This window comes from Carettochelys insculpta, chromosome 2 (genome assembly GCF_033958435.1).
Source record: "Carettochelys insculpta isolate YL-2023 chromosome 2, ASM3395843v1, whole genome shotgun sequence".
NCBI classification, from domain to species: domain Eukaryota; kingdom Metazoa; phylum Chordata; order Testudines; family Carettochelyidae; genus Carettochelys; species Carettochelys insculpta.
The window spans coordinates 251,398,210-251,413,259 of NC_134138.1; the positions used below are offsets into that span (position 1 = coordinate 251,398,210).

Here is a 15,050-nt window from a genome sequence, read left to right on the forward strand (position 1 = left end):
AAAGAATACTGACTTTTAGCTCTTGACCTACGCACAGGCACTTCCTGCATTTCACAGTGGGGCCCCACCACTACCAGCACTGGGTCCTACCATTTGGACTCTCAGCTGCACCCAGAATCTTTCAAAAACTCTAGCAGTTGTGGTTGCTCATCTCCGATGTCTTGGAGTTATTATTTTTCCATACCTGGATGAATGACTTATAAAGGCTCCTTTGCATTCAGAAGCACTCTGCATGGACTGCACTACCATGGATCTTCTTCTCAACCTTATTTTCACATAAACTATGAAAAGTCTAAGCTTTGACCCACTCAAGTTCTAGAGTTCATAGGAGCCCGCATAGACACCTCCACAGCCAGAGCCACTCTTCTGGCTCACAGATTCAAAACGCTTCACGACCTCATATGGGTGGTACAACTGTTTCCCTCTGCCATGATTCACAATTGCCTAAAACTCCTGGGCCACGTGGCAGTTAAACTAGCCAGGTCCCACATGCGGTGTCTCCAATTTTGGCTAACCACATGCTATATTCCATGTCTTTTACCACCACCTTCCTCAAGAATGTGCCCCTTATGGACATCTGTGGGGTAGCCACGAGGTTTTTGAGCAATACCCTTGCACAGCACTATGCTTTTTCCTCTTTGATTGCTTCCTCAGTGCAAGTGGGACAGGCAGTTGTGTCAACTGTAATTGTCACTGGGCTCTGAACCCACCTCCAAGGAGCAACTACTGCTTTATAATCACCCAGAGTGGAGCACTCAGGGGGACACTACTCGAAGAAGAAGAAGAAGTTACTCACCTTGTGCAGTAACAATGGTTCTTTGAGATGTGTGTTCCTGTGGGTGCTCCACTACTTTCCCTCTTTCCCCTGCTTTGGCGACCCATGCTCTATTAGCACAGGTAGAGAAGAAATGGAGGGGTCTGCACTGCACGCATGCCAAGAGCACCAGGCAGTGCTATGGCACATGCATGGGACGGGAAACAACAGCTAATGAACAATCTCTGATTGCCAGAATGAGCATGCACTGACACCCAGAGTGGAGAACCCTTGGGGACATACGTCTTGAAGAATCATTGTTACTGCACAAGGTGGGTAACTTCCTTTTAGAAATGCTGATAGAGATCTTGTAGGCCCTGGGTGACAGGCCTGTTCTTTCCTACAGACAGCCACCAAACCTCACGAAAATATGCACTAGCAGCCATACACCATATGACAGAAATACTAGCCTTGGAACCTTTCCTTGTAACAAACCCCATTACAAGCTCTGTCCACAGATCTATACTAGAGACACCATTACTGGACCTAACTGTGTTAACCACACCATCAGGGGCTCAGACACCTGCACTTCCACTAATGTGATATATGCCATCATGTGCCAGCAATGCCTCTCTGCCATGTTCATTGAACCAATTGGACCAATTCCTGCACCAAAGGATGAATGGACACAAATCAGACGTCGGGAATTTCAGTAATCATAAACCTATTGGTGAGCACTTTAATCTCACAGGACACACTATAATGGACCTTAGGGTAAGTGTATTATTACAAAGAGATTTTAACGCCAGATTACAAAGGGAGACACCTGAATTGGATTTCATTTGCAAGTTTGATACCTTTAACTCGGGACTCAACAAAGATCTCAATTATGCATTGTATTTGATATTCACAGAAAAGGCAGACATTCCACTTATTTTAATTTACTCTTCCCAAAGGTCCTCTTAATGCTAAGTACCTCCGTTCTTTTCCTGTTTTCTTTTCCTTTTTCCTCCCCTTCCTCTTTTTCCCCTACCTCCCACTCCTTCCTTTTTATATTTCACCAATTTCTCAGTTCTGCTCCAAAATGTGAATAAGTGTGTCTTACCCATGAAAGCTCATTACCTAATAAATAACATTGTTAAGTCGTTAAGGTGCTACAGCACTGCTGGCTTTGTTTTACATTTTCTTCCTTTTTTTTCTTCTCCCTTTGTCAAATTTTGTTTCTTGTGTTTCCACTGAAAAATCAATAGAAACGGCTTCATTTAATTTATTTTCTGATTGTGCTTCATGGGTACCTTTCATGGAGTTTGTACAGATATGGAAACAGGGTTTGTAGGTTAATAGTTACAGACCACCACTGAAAAATCATGCCAAAATGATACATATTAGAGAAAAAAATCTTATACTTCTTTGGATTTATTCAAATATAAAATATTTAGTGGTGGGCATAAAAAGCAAGCAAGCAAGTAAACAAACAAAAACCCAGATTCTACAGTTGCAATGGTGGACGTTACTGGGACTCAGCATGGGTGCAAGTGTCCACTTGTGAAAATAGTTACAGAAACAAGGCCCTGATCTTTAGCTGTGATGTATGTTTTGTCTGAGTTTTTATCTTAGATATCTTTCAAAGCCCTTATTTAATAGCTTTACTTCAGGGGCTGTGTCTACACTAGCTCCCTACTTTTAAGGGAGCATGGTAAGCAGGGTGTTGGGAGATTATTAATGAAGTGCTGCGGTGCATATGCAGCACTTCATTAAGCTAGTTCTCCCCCCACGGCATCTTTGAGGTATTAAACTTCAAAGTGCCAGCTTGTGTGTAGCCATGGCTAACCCACTGGTATTTTGAAATGCCTGGGCAACTTCCATGTCCCTTTACTCCTCAAAATTAGAGGTAGGGAGCTAGTGTAGACACAGCTAGGGTGTTTATGATTGATCAGATAATAGGCTGGAGATCGTACCCTTGTATCTTTTTATTACGATGAGTGTTACTGCATAAAATAGTTGTAAACGTAGTTTTGTTTGTAGACACTTGATAGCTGCCCAGTAATTGGTTTTGTTTAACTGTGTTTTCATATAAATTCACTTACAGTTCAATCAGAAATTGTGTGCATTTCCTCACCCAAATTATGTTATTATTTGGCTTATAGGGTGACACAATACATCTTTTGCCACCCGTGTTTGGAAAGGTAATGCAAATGCCAATATGAAAGCAACAAAGCAGATGAAATCCAGCACTACTAAAGAAAAAAGTGCGGGAACATCCATTTTACAAGGCTCATTTCCTAGTAATTCAAAGAAAAAACATAAAACAAGGTTCTTGGCAAATGAAAGTGAGCCGCTGGTCTTCCTGCCTCCATCTCCAGGAGAATCTATGGCAAAGTATTCCATACCTATTCCATCTGAAAATAAACCTGATATGATAGATGAAGTGCAGATGCTAAAGGACATCACTGATCATCTAAATGAGGTATACATTTCTCTTCATTTAATTGTGACATCTTAGTTTTTATTTTGCTTTTGGACACATTAGGAGAAAAATGCTCATTAATTAATATAAAATTATATGAAAACATTATTTGCAGCTTGTGCAGACAATGGAACATGTGTATGCCAGGAAAGTTGAACAGAAAGAGGAAGAAGAAGAAGAGGAAAAGGAAAAGGAAAAGGAAAAGGAAAAGGGAAAGGAAAGCTCAGTTGTATGTGTTAAAATATGTCTTTATAATAAGAGATTCAAAAAATGTGTTTTACTTCTAGCTTGAGTAGTTTAACTTAAAATGTCAATACCAATGCTAACTTTAATTCACAAAATTGTTGTATTGGGGCTGTTGATTGACCACAGTTAAATATAATAATTAACTAAAAATGTAATCATGATTAAAAACTTAATCACAGGTGATCACACTGTTATACAATAGAATACAAGCTGCAATTTATTAAATATTTGTGGATGCTTTTCTACATTTCAACTACAATACAGAATGCAAAGTATACAGTGCTTACTTCATATTATTGTTTATATTACAAATACAAATGCTGTAAAAATGATAAACAAAAGAAATAGTATTTTTCAATTCATTTCATACAAGTACTAAAATGAAATCTCTTTACTGTAAAGGTGTAATTTACAAATGTTGCTTCTTTTTTTACATAGCTGTACTTAAAAACAAAACAATGTAAACTTTTAGGACTTACACACTCAGTCTTACTTCTTGTTCTGCCAATTACTAAGACCAACACATTTGTTTGTATTGACAGATACACTGCTGCCTACTTATTCACAGCATCACTAGCAAGTGAGAGCAGATGTTTGCATAACATTGCAAAGTATTTACTGCCAGATATGCTAAACATTCATATACCTGAACATGCTTGGACCACCATTCCAGAGGACATGCTTCCATGCTGATAATGCATTAATTAAAGTTGTGACTGAACTTGATGATGAATGTTATGTTTCCTGCTTTGTTTCACCTGCATTCTGCCACTACATGTTTATTTTAAAAACTCTTCGCAGCAGATTTGAAAACACACAAAGAAAGCACCAATGTGAGATTTCTAAAGATAGCTATAGCACTCAACCAAGGTTTAAGAATCTGAAGTACCATCCCAAATCTAAGAGGATTGAGGTGAGGCGTATGCTTTCAGAAATCTTAAAAGAGCAACATTCTAATGCAGAAACTAAAGAAACAGAGCCACCAAAAAAGAAAATCAAGTATCTTGTGGTAGTAGCTCAGTCAAATGATGAAAATGAACATGCATCAGTCCTCTTTGGATTGTTTCCGGAACACCTCATCAGCATAGACATATGTCCTCTGGCATGATGGTTGAAATATGAAGGGACATATGAATTTTTATCACATCTGATATGTAAGTATATTGCAAAGCTGGCCTCACTTTCAGGTTGCATTGTTAAAAAGTGGCAGGCAACATTATATCCTGCAAATAACCATATTTGTTTGCTGAGTGATTGCCTGAAGAGGTAGGACTATGTGGACTTGTAAGTTCTAAAGTATTACATTGTTTATTTTTAAATGCAGGTATTTTTGTACCTAACTCTATATCTGTTAAGTTCAACTTTCTTGATAAAGAGATTGCACAACAGTACTTGTATGAGATAAATTGAAAAATACAATTTTGTGTTCTCTGCAGTGAAACATTTGTAAAAAAAATATAAATGAGCACTATATACTTTATGTTCTGTGTTATAACTGAAACAAATTTATTTGAAAATGTAGAAAAGATCCCAAAATATTTAAGGTAAATGGCATTCTGTTGATGAGATTAATATTTAATTTCATCATTGTGATTTTTAAATTGCTTGACAGCCCTATTAGAAAATAATTTTGTCCCGTAAATTTGCAAAGATAAATAGGTTTTTAGTAACAGGTCTATAAATACCAAGGTACTTACAGTAGTAATTGTCATGTCTCAAAGGTTTCAGTATTTAAGGGCTTAGGATTTGTCTCCTGAGAAGTGCTGAGCTCCTTCAAGCGCCATTAAAGCCAGGATTTTGCAAGACTGGTCCCCACATAAAAGATACCCTACACATTGTTTTTGTACCCATTTAACTATATTGGTTGGTTTCAAGGGTTGTCATAGCCAGGGGTGGTAGCGGGGATAAGCTCCCACTATCTATAAAATGCTCCAGTAGTATGCATCTCCAATAGCCTCTGACAACCGAAGTCCATCTCCTGGCCTTCACGTGTGGCTTAGTTTCTAAGCCCGGTGAAACTGTTTGCACTGACAGGAGAAGGAGCGAAGGCGGGTGACTGGCGCCTTAAAACCAGCTGCTTCGGGCAGATGGGGCTCGTCAGCCTGGGAAGGCTGCCCACCTAGGAGAAGGAAACTCTGATTTAAAACCTACACTGCCTTGCAGCGATACCTAGTCATGGGAGAGGCTTCGGGAGTAAACCCTGAGGAAAAATCCGGAGATGGAGCCCCTCAGGCAGTTTGAGGTTGTGCTCAATCTCACTTTGGCAGCTCCTGCGACGACATTGGTGCCAAGCTGTACTGGCTTTTGCCTTTCCCTTGGATTACATCAGTGGCGTGGAGAGGGGGAACCTGCTGCTGGGCATCAGCTGGTTCTTCAAACTTACTTGCCCAGGCCTGCGCCCTGGAGAGGACACTCTGGCATCGCTTTCTGAGCGGTGACACAACACGGGAAGCAGCAGTTACTGGTATTAAGCCACTGCACTCGATTGGCATAGAGTGAGGCGCCAGGGGTTGCTTCCAACGGTGGGAGAGGTCTTCGGATCTCATTGGGCAGCTACTGCCTGCCTCAAGCTGGGCAGCCCCCAGCCAAGTAGGTGCTGCCTCGCCACAATCCACTTGCTCCACTGGGTGTTTGGGGCTTAGGGAATCACTGACAGGTGGATCGTTAACCTTACACCAGGCAAAACAAACAAGCAACAAAATAATCCAGCCTGCAGGCTGGGCACGTGGAATGTAAGGACCATGACTCCAGGCCCTACAGAAGACCTACAGAGCATTAGTAACCCCCGGAAGACAGCAATCATTAACAACGAGCTGAGAAGACTGCGGATGGACATCGTGGCCCTCCAGGAAACAAGGCTATCGTCCTCTGGATGTCTCAGGGAGAAGGACTTTTCCTTTTTCTGGCATGGGAAGCCTCCAGAAGAGACCAGGGAACACGGTGTTGGCGTCGCTATCAGAAACAGCCTAGTTGGCTCAGTCATACCACCAAATGTGGGAACTGAGAGAATGCTGAAAATCCAGCTTCAAACACCAGTGGGCATGGTCAACATCTTCAGCGTCTATGCGCCTACTTTAACTTCTGCCCAGGAAGTTAAGGACAAGTTCTATGATGAATGTAGCATTGCCATCAGTGAGATACCTTCCTATGAGCCGCTATTCATCCTTGGCAACTTCAGCGCCAGAGTTGGCAGCGACCACCACAGCTGGCCATCCTGTCTGGGACAGTTTGGAACAGGGAAGATAAATGAAAATGGACAGCGCGTCCTTGAACTCTGCTCCCAACATGACCTCTGCGTAACCAATACCTTGTTCAACGTCAAACCCCAGCACAAAGTTTCGTGGCGACACCCAAGATCGAAACATTGGCACCAGCTTGACCTTGTCCTCACCAAATGCAGCTGTTTAGGTAATGTCAGGGTGACACGTAGCTACCACAGCGCAGACTGTGACACTGACCATTTGCTTGTGTGTAGTGAGGTGCACATCCAGCCGCGAAGATTCTTTCACTCCAAAAAGGAAGGGAGGCCGCACATTGACACTGGCAAGACTCATGACCCTTCAAAAGTATGCGAGTTTGTCCAAGCACTTGAAGAGGCCTTGCCCCGCCCGGACGACACTGATATCAGCAAGAGATGGGAACAACTACAGAACGCTACCTATAATACTGTGATATCTACCTTTGGGAAGAAGACAGTCAAGTCTGCTGATTGGTTTGAAGCCCACACTGAAGTGCTGACGCCCCGATTGAGAAGAAGAGACAGACACTGGCTGCATACAGGTCCTCTCCCAGTGAGGTGAATCTGCAGGCGCTCCGATCTGCTCGGAGTCAAGTGCAGCAGGTTGCTCGGCAGTGTGCCAACGATTACTGACTCCAGCTCTGCTCCAAGGTTCAACAGGCCGTGGACACTGGTAGCATGCAAGGAATGTAGGATGGGATCAAGCAGGCCATCGGTCCATCACAAAGAAAGACTGCCCCACTTAAGTCGGCCACAGGCGAGGTCTTGAAGGACAGAACCAAGCAGATGGAATGCTGGGTGGAACACTACTCACAGTTGTACGCCAAAGAGACCATAGTTACAGAGAGAGCCCTGAATGCCATCGAACCTCTGCCCACCATGAGTGAACTCGATGCTGAGCCCACCTTGGAGGAACTCAGCGACGTGCTAAAAGCACTCTCTTCTGGAAAAGCCCCAGGGAAAGACGGTATTCCCTCAGAAATCCTCAAATGCGCCAATGGTACACTAGTTTCAGAGCTGCATGGAATACTTTGCCAATGCTGGAGAGAAGGCAGTGTACTGCAAGATATGAGGTATGCGAACATCGTTACTGTCTACAAGAACAAGGGTGACAAAAGCGATTGTAACAACTATCGCGGCATCTCCCTTCTGAGTACCGGGGGAAGCTATTTCCACGTGTTGTTCTGAAGAGGCTCAATGTTCTTGCAGAGAGAGTCTACCCTGAGTTTCAGTGTGGGTTCAGAGCTGAACAGTCCACCATAGACATGGTTTTCTCTGTTAGACAACTACAAGAAAAGTGCAGGAAGCAGAACAAACCTCTGTATATTGCCTTCATCGACCTGACCAAGGCATTTGACCTCGTCAGCAGAAAAGGTCTGTTCGTGATTCTGGCTAAGATCAGCTGTCCCCCAACTCTGCTCAGCATTATTAGGGCCTTCCATGAAGGCATGAAGGGGACCGTTGTATACGATGGAGCCACATCTGAACCCTTTGAGATTCTCAGCGGAGTGAAGCAGGAGTGTGTGCTGGCTCCAACACTGTTCGGCATCTTCTTTGCAGTTTTCCTCAAATATGCCTTCGGAACTGCTACAGAGGGCATCTCTCTCCTCACGAGAACGGACAACAGCCTCTTCAAACTGTCGAGGCTTAGAGCAAAGACCAGGGTGCTTACGAAGCATCTGAAGGAGTTCCTTTTTGCTGGCGATGCAGCTATTGCTGCTTACACTCAGCAGGAACTACAGTCATTCATAACTCGCTTTGCGGATGCATGTATGGAATTTGGCCTCACAGTCAGCTTAAAGAAGACCCAGATGATGGGCCAAAACGTGGGTAACAAGCCATCTATCAACGTGCTAGACTACGAACTGGAAGTCGTCCATGAGTACGTGTACCTAGGCTCGACGATCTTGGACAACTTGTCACTTGATAGCGAGATCAGCAAGCGCATTGGAAAAGCCGCCACAACGTTCTCCAGGCTGATGAAGAGAGTATGGGCTAAAAAATAAGCTCACCGTACACACCAAGGTGCAGGTCTATACAGCCTGTGTTTTGAGCACACTGCTGTACGCCAGTGAAACATGGACTTTGCGCTCAAAACAAGAGCAGCGGCTCAACACATTCCACATGCGCTGCCTTAGGCGCATACTCGGTATCTCATGGCGGGACAAGGTCCCCAATAGCGCAGCGCTTGAGAGGGCAGGCACCGCCTGCATGTTCACCCTTCTCAAACAGAGGCGTATGCGCTGGCTGGGCCATGTCTCACGCATGACGGATAGCCAAATACCGAAGGACCTCCTCTTTGGCGAACTGGTGTCTGGAAAGAGGCTGAAAGGGCGACCTAAATTGCGCTATTAGGACACTTGCAAGTGTGACCTCAGCGCTCTCTCTATCAGTGTGAACACCTGGCATTTGCTTGCCTCAGACAGGCATGCCTGGAACCAGGGAGTGAAGGAAGCTCTTGTTATGTATGAAACTACCTTGGTGAAGGAAGCAGAAGACAGGAGAGCCCTCAGGAAGATCCGTGCCCATGATACCAGAGTGACATCTGCCTACTGCTGCTCACAGTGCGGAAAGGACTGCCACTCCCGGATTGGATTGCACAGCCACAAAAGACACTGCTCGAATCAGTCCAATTGGGGCGCAAACCCATGATCCCTCAGGATTGAAGGATGCCTACTACAACTATATTGGTTTATTTTATATAAATTTAGAAACAGATATAATTAAATCAAACTAATCCACTAGAAGAGACCCATCTACACCACTGTAAAAGAATGTATTATAGATACGCCTAGTAGCACCATCTTTTTGAATATTACCAAACATTTCTCTGTGTAAGAACCTCTTCTCCATCAAGTAGTCCATGCTGGTGTTCCACTTCGGTATTGGTGCATCCCAGCATTGGAGATTGGAACACTTTTAGAGCAGTATACCCCTCCCCCCAACCCTGTGACGTGTGTCCACACTGGCTGTCACGAGCTGCTGCTGCTTTGAGGAGTGGATGCGTGGCACAGCCCTCCTCTGTTCTTTTTCTGCCATCCTTGGCTGAAGACGGATGCAGAGCAGTTCCTTTCCTTATTTGGAAGAAACATCAGAAGTCCTTAATTAGACTCCCCCCTTTACCTCATATAGTTAAATTTTTTACCTCCTTTTTTTCCTTTAAAAAAGAAAAAAGGCAGCGGCACTGCAGCAGCAGTTCTTTTTTTTTCTCTTCACAATGCTGGGCTCTCCAGTGACAAAGAACTGCGATTCATGTAGGGGCTATGGCCATGTACGATGGGCACGCCTCCTGTGTAGAATGCCTTGGGAAAACCCATAATGCCAATAAATGCCCCCCTTGCCTGGGTATGCTAGCGAGGGTACGGAAAGAAAGGGAAGTGCGACGAAAGGCACTACTCTGGCAGAAGTCCCTGTCAAGCAAGATGATATGGGTGCAGCACAAGCCCATTTGGATGTAGCTACCCAATGTAGGGTAGCTACATTGTCCTACAGAGGCTCCCAAGCTATGAGAGCTTCACTGGCACATGTTGCCTGGATTCTCATGTTCCATGGTGCTGCCTGTATTGGATACCATGGAGAGACACAGGTTCACCTCAGACAGAAGATCTGAGGGAGACACCAGGCAAGCCACATCAGTGGGTATCACTGAGGCATCAGCTTCTGAAAAGCTATACATGCCTCCCTCAGCAACACCTACGACTGCTGCTGCCATGCTAGAACACCCTGCATGGTAACATAGGAAAGTGCAGTGAAACATATGGCATCTCCAAAAATCCCCACAACCATATACAACATCATTAACGTCTTCACCACACTCCATGGGACAAAGGCATACTAGCTCCTCATAGAATGCCCCATGCTCTCCTTCACCACCCTCACCTATATCTGACTGCAGTGGCAGGCATAAGAGCAGGCATTCATCAGCCTGTTCATCTTCCTGGCATTCATATAGAGACCATCCTTTTCAGTCTCACCCCATCCGGGCCAACCAGCCATGGCTATACCCCACACACCAGCTTCCACTACAATGGGGTCTATAGGATGCATGACCGCATACCATCAACATTCATCCCATACTCATCACTCTATATACATTACTCCTCAATGTCAATACATGCCCAGGCGTCCTCCCACAATTTTGGCACATTCCTCACCTGTCAACTCGCCTTCTGTAATCTCCCAGGCAGCTTCTAGTGCAATTGAGGAGTTACCTCAATCAGACTCCAAAGGTTTGTCCTGGGGACCCAGATCTAGACAGGATGAGACAGTGTTTCAGATCTCCACCCCTTCTCCTACTGACGATCTGAAGCAGTTTCAAGAGCTATTCAGATGGGTAGCTCAGTCCCAGGATAGTACCATGCAAGAGGTGCAGCATAAACAATACATAAACAATACAGACTCCTGCATAAACAATACAAACTACTTACTATGTTACAATCATCTGTGCCTTCTAAAATAGCACTGCCTATTAATGAGGCTATCCTCAAGCTCTCTGAAGCTACGTCTACACTTACGTGGATGGTCGACGGCTGCTATGCAATTTTTGGTATACCAGTTACATACCAAAAATCGACTTAGCAGCTGTCAACTTCCGGGGCTGTCTTCATGGCAGAAGATCAACAGGAGTGCTCCTCCCATTGACCTTCCTTAATCCTCATGGTTCATGAGGAGTTCTGGAGTCAACGTTGACCCTGGAACATGCTGTTTTGTGTTTGCGTGAAACGGCGTCCTGGAAGATCAAACCTAAGTGGTAAATTTTCCAGAGTTAGTGTAGCCTTAGACGCTTTGGAAGAACCCAGCTTTTACCCTGCTCATGAATTGCAAGGCAGGTAAGAAATATTTTGTTGCATTGAAGGACGTGGATTTTCTTTTTTTCACATCCACAACCGAACTCCCTTGTTACAGATTCTGTTAATCATAAATCCCAAAACCCACATTTTAAATCTATACCTACAGATAAAGAGCAGAAGCAGTTAGATTCTTTGGCTGTAGAGTATAGTCCTGAGCTACACTGCAGTTTCGCATAGCAAACTATACTGCTCTTTTAGTAAATTATGATCATGTGAATTATAACAAACTGCATGACTTAGTTCAGGACCTACCAGATAATAAATGCCGTATCCTTCAGTCTGTTATTAAAGAGGGCCTCTCAGTTGCAAAGACTGCCCTCCAAGCAGCCATGGATATAGCTGACATGGCTGTTAGGGCCACAGCCTCTGCAATAGTTATGTGCAGGGTGGCGTGGCTACAGTCATCTAGCATCCCACACAAAATTCAAGCAAAGGTGGAAGACCTCTCCTTTAACAGGAAACAGTTATTCTCCAGTATTACTGGTGAATTTATACATTCCGCGAAAGCATCCAGAGCGATACTGTGCACATTGGGAATGTACTCCCCACCAAACAAGATGTGCAGGTACACTCCCTATCATAGATCCAGGGAGCATAACTACACCTATTATAGACAACAAAACAAGTCATACCATAACAAGGCCAAACATCGATCCAACAGGAGGAGGACACAGCAGGGCCAGTCCTCGGCAGTCCACCCTAGCTTTCAAAAACAAGAAATTTGAAGGTTTGGTCAGAGGTCTGAGCACCCACTCTACAAGTCTAATGCAGCCTGTGGCTACCCTCCATCTTCGTTGAGGCCCTTTTACCATCAAAGGACCCAGAGCACATTAGACAAATGGGTCATAGAGAATATCAGAGAAGTCTGTACAATTCCTTTCACAACAATCCCCCCTAGCCATCCCCCAACCCAGTCCCTCTTCAGGTATCCATCTCACGAGACCCTTCTTCAAGCAGAGGTGCAGAGATCGCTCAGTCTAGGGGCAATAGACTCCGTCCCCAGCAAACACTGCAGCAAGGGGCTCTATTCCAACTATTTCCTTAAAACTAAGAAATTGGGGGAATGGAGGCTTATCTTAGACCTCAGGGAATTGAAAAGATTCATTCTCAACTCGAAGTTCAAGATAGTAACCTTGTAAACTATCATTCCAGCACCAGACAAGGGGGATTGGTTCTCAGTCCTTGACCTCCAGGACGCATACTTCCCTCTGACTATCCATCCGTCCCACAGGAGATTCCTCAGATTAGTTGTGGTCTGTGATCATTACCAATACAGCATTTTCCCTTTCAGACTTTTTACAGCCCCTCGAGTGTTCTCAAGGACACTCACAGTGGTCATGACAATCCTCAGAAGGTAAAACACCATAATTTTTCCTTACCTAGATGATTGCCTGATCAAGGGTCTCACTTGTCACCAAACTACCATTATGATAAATACTACCAGGGAATGTTTTTCCTGACTCGGCCTCCTCATAAACCTACAAAAATCCATTTTAAGACCCACAGAGAGCATAGAGTTCATTGTAGCACTGATAGAGTCAGTCACGGTGAGAGCCTGTCTACCATTACACAGATTCCAAGCACTCTGTGATCTCGTCCATACAGTCAAGCAAGCCCCTCTCACCACGGTGCAGACCTGCCTCCAATTATTGGGGCACAAGACTACCACAGCATTTGTATCCTACTTGCAAGACTGCATATGTACTGCCTGCAACATTGGCTTGCTTGCAATTACACTCCAACTCATCACAGCTTGACAAAGAGCCTCACTCTTCCTCCACTGGTACTGCAGTCTCTAGAGTGGTGGAGATCCCCAGCAAACCTCCTTGCTGGTATACCCTTCCACCGCCAAGATCCTTCTGTGACTATAGCAACAAGTGCATTGGTCATGGAGGAAGGGGCCCACTAGTGCACAATGTCAATAAAAGGCCTATGAGTCCACCACAAGAGACACATCCATGTCAATATCCTAGCACTCAGGGCTATTTGAAAAGCTGCACCCATTTTCTTCCTCTCATAAGAGACAAAACTGTTCATGTCCTCATGGACATCACACGGGCTATGTTTTATATCAACTGGCAGGGGGTGCACTATTATGCTTCCTGTGTGCTGAAGCACTCAGATTTCGAAAGTGATGCATCAGGAATCGGGTAACCCCAAGAGCTATGTACCGGGAGTACAGAGCATCAGGGCAGACAGACTGAGCAGACATTTCTCAGACCAGCACAAATGGGAGATCAATACCGGAATACTCCTCTCCATTTTCCACAAATGGGGTTTCCTGACGATGGACTTCTTTGCAACACCTCAGAATCGCAAATGTCACAGATTTTGCTCTTGGGTGGGCAAGAGATCGCAAGGGGATGCCTTCACGATTCGCTGGACAGACCCCCTTCTGTATGCCTTTTCTCTAATCCCACTCATTGCCAGAGTGATAAACAAGATCAGGTTGGATCAGGTCACTGTAATACTAATAGCCTCAGCCTGGCCCAGACAAACCGTACCTGCATTACATATTGATAGATCAAACGATCCCTCTTCTGACATTGCCACATCTCCTGACACAGCACTGTGGCAGCACGTCACCTCAATATCAAGACCTGAAATTCACAGCATGGCTTTTCCATGGTTCCAAAGTGAACATCTATCCAGATCTGTGTCAATTTTTTCATGTAGTTGATGACTTTCCACTCCAAATAGCTAAATGCAGTGCCTTGCATGATGAGTCATTTCAGAGCAGTAGCCATGTTAGTCTGTATCTTCACAAAGCAATAAAAGCAGTCCTGTAGCTCTTCAAAGGGTATACCAGCAAGGAGCACTTTAAAGTGCTACAAGACTGTTTTTTTGTTCTGTGAAGATACAGACTAACATGGCTACCTCTTTGAGACTGCTGATATTTTGAGAGTTTCTTGAGGCAATTTGACTGTATACAGAGTTTCAGCAGAATATGGTTAGATTATGTAAATTTTTTTCTTTTGTCTTTAAAAGGAAAGTGTTGAGGATATGACTACATTCCTGTTATATTTTTCATCAGTTGCAACACAACTAGAAACAGCATGTGAGGAAGAAAAACAAGTACGTAATGTTAAGCTTAGAAAAGAAAGTGAATAGATTCAGTTTTTAAACTTCCAAAATTTTTCACTGTTTTCCTTTTAGTAATTGTTTCTAGAGGTGTTTATTTGGGAAGTCTACACAGTTCTCGTTCTGCAACCTTGGAACTATTTAGAAAGTACTTATTCTTCTTTGAGGATGTCCCCATGGGTGCTCCACCTTAGGTATTTGGGTGCTCCTGCACACCCAGCTGGATAATTTTTAACACTGCTTAGTTGGGCTGTCTGTTCATACTCAGAGAGCCTTATTGAGAGAAAGAGTTACTGAGCGTGTGTGAGCCGCCTTCCCTTCAGTTTCTGCTCTTCCGCCTCTGACGCTGGTCAGAACTTCAGTGCACTCTCCATTTCCTCTCCTCAGAGCTAACCTTAGCCTTTCCCTCCTAAC

General features: G+C 44.2%; 1 long non-coding RNA gene across 1 annotated transcript; it reads left to right on the plus strand.

Moving 5' to 3' along the window:
• Window positions 1-2,951: 2,951 nt before the first annotated feature.
• LOC142008926 (uncharacterized) lies at window positions 2,952-14,620 on the plus strand. Its single transcript, XR_012644270.1, has 3 exons — window positions 2,952-3,221; window positions 3,337-3,450; window positions 14,544-14,620. It is a non-coding gene; the product is annotated as an uncharacterized LOC142008926 (long non-coding RNA).
• The last annotated feature ends 430 nt before the right edge of the window (window positions 14,621-15,050 follow it).